Below are 2,500 nucleotides of genomic sequence, written 5' to 3' on the forward strand. Positions count from 1 at the left end.
TCAACAGAGGAAGTCCAGGGCACGGAGAGACTACCCTCCGGGGTCTGGCCGGCAGGATTGACTCGGCCTGGAGGGAGGAGGACCGTGGGTAAACGGCGGGAGTAACGTTGACTCTCTTAAGGTAGAGAGGGTCCGGCCGGCAGGGTTGTCTCGGCCTGGATGAACGGCCTGGAGGGAGGAGGACCGTGGCTAACCCTCCAAAACCTAAGTCCATTTTGAATGGGAGTCAATGGGAGGACTCCCAGGGGCACGGGCGCTGTGCCCTCCAAAACCTAAGTCCATTTTGAATGGGAGTCAATGGGAGGACTCCCAGGGGCACGGGCGCTGTGCCCTCCAAAACCTAAGTCCATTTTGAATGGGAGTCAATGGGAGGACTCCCAGGGGCACGGGCGCTGTGCCCTCCAAAACCTAAGTCCATTTTGAATGGGAGTCAATGGGAGGACTCCCAGGGGCACGGGCGCTGTGCTCTCCAAAACCTAAGTCCATTTTGAATGGGAGTCAATGGGAGGACTCCCAGGGGCACGGGCGCTGTGCCCTCCAAAACCTAAGTCCATTTTGAATGGGAGTCAATGGGAGGACTCCCAGGGGCACGGGCGCTGTGCCCTCCAAAACCTAAGTCCATTTTGAATGGGAGTCAATGGGAGGAGGATTCCCAGGGGCACGGGCCGAGGCGCCCTCCTGTGGACTCAAAAGGGATAACATGTCGGTGGAAAATGAATGGGAGTCAATGGGAGAAGGATGACCAGGGGCATGACTCCAAATGAATGGGAGTCTATGGGTGCCGATGGAGGCGCCCTCCGGTGGACAAGAAAATGAATTACAACTCCATGGAAATGAATGGAAGAGTCCCAGGGGCACGGGCGCTGTGCTCTCCAAAACCTAAGTCCATTTTGAATGGGAGTCAATGGGAGGACTCCCAGGGGCACTGCATCACTGGCACTTTAGCCTCCAAAACCTAAGTCCAATTTGAGTGGGAGTCAATGGGAGGATGCCCAGGGGCACTGCATCACAGGCACTTTAGCCTCCAAAACCTAAGTCCATTTTGAGTGGGAGTCAATGGGAGGATGCCCAGGGGCACTGCATCACAGGCACTTTAGCGTCCAAAACCTAAGTCCATTTTGAGTGGGAGTCAATGGGAGGATGCCCAGGGGCACGGGCACTGTAAACAGGGGATGCCCAGGGGCACGGGCACTGTAAGCAGGGGATGCCCAGGGGCACGTACTTCTTAAAGTGGGGTTATTTTGGTTTTAACACAGGGGGGGTGCTTAAGAGTGGGTGCACAGGGCCCCACGGTGATCAGGTAGTGCAGGGGGGTCCTCCCCGGAGGTGTGCTTGCCGCCCTGGGAGTGCTGTTCCCCGGGGAGGCCAAGAGTGTAGTGTTGTTCCCCGGGGCTCCCAAATTTTGCAGTGTGAGAGTGTGTTTGACTTGTTGAGTATTTTGTGGGTGTGAAATGCACCGTTTGGCGCCCGAAAGTGTGATTTTGCTGGGGATGGTTTTGTTCTTCAAGTGAGGGCAAGGGGCAGCGGTGTGTGCGGTTATTTTCCCCGAAAAAAGTGTCCCCATTTCGGTAGGCGTGTTTGAAATGTTGTTTCGCTCGCAGCGTCGGGGAAATGCGCGTGCGGCCGCGGGTCTCGATGTGCCCGTGTTCCCCTCGGGCATACCTATCCAACGAGCCCTGGGTGAAGGTGCTACGAGGTTCCTAAGTGGGGATGCCTGTACATGAAGCCCTTGTTCCCAGCTTTGAATGCACGTTTCCAGCTTGAGAGAAACGGGGGCTTAAAATTCACAGTTATTCGCCCGAACGTGGGATTTCGCTGGGGACGGTTTCTAAATTCAAGTTGGCACGGGGGGCAGCGGTGTGCGCGGTTATTTTCCCAGGATTGATGATCCCCAGCTCGGTGGGTCCGTTTAAAGTTTTGTTTGGGCTCCCGTTTCGCGGGGAAGCGCGTGCGCGTGGCGAGCCTGACCTCCCCGTGTCCCCCTCGCCCAGACCTTTCCAACGCCACCCGGGTGAAGGTGCTACGAGGTCCCGAAGTGGAGATGCCTGTCAATGAGCACCTTTTCCCAGCTTTGAATGCAGGTTTCCAGCTTCAGACAAAATGTGGCTCCAAACGTGCAGTTTTGCGCCCGAACGTGGGATTTCGCTGGGGACGGTTTCTAAATTCAAGTTGGCACGGGGGGCAGCGGTGTGTGTGGTTATTTTCCCAGGATTGATGATCCCCAATTCGGTGGGTCCGTTTAAAGTTTTGTTTGGGCTCCCGTTTCGCGGGGAAGCGCGTGCGCGTGGCGAGCCTGACCTCCCCGTGTCCCCCTCGCCCAGACCTTTCCAACGCCACCCGGGTGAAGGTGCTACGAGGTCCCGAAGTGGAGATGCCTGTCAATGAGCACCTTTTCCCAGCTTTGAATGCAGGTTTCCAGCTTCAGACAAAATGTGGCTCCAAACGTGCAGTTTTGCGCCCGAACGTGGGATTTCGCTGGGGACGGTTTCTAAATTCAAGT

This window comes from Osmerus eperlanus, unplaced genomic scaffold (assembly GCF_963692335.1).
Source record: "Osmerus eperlanus unplaced genomic scaffold, fOsmEpe2.1 SCAFFOLD_294, whole genome shotgun sequence".
Taxonomy (NCBI): Eukaryota; Metazoa; Chordata; class Actinopteri; order Osmeriformes; family Osmeridae; genus Osmerus; species Osmerus eperlanus.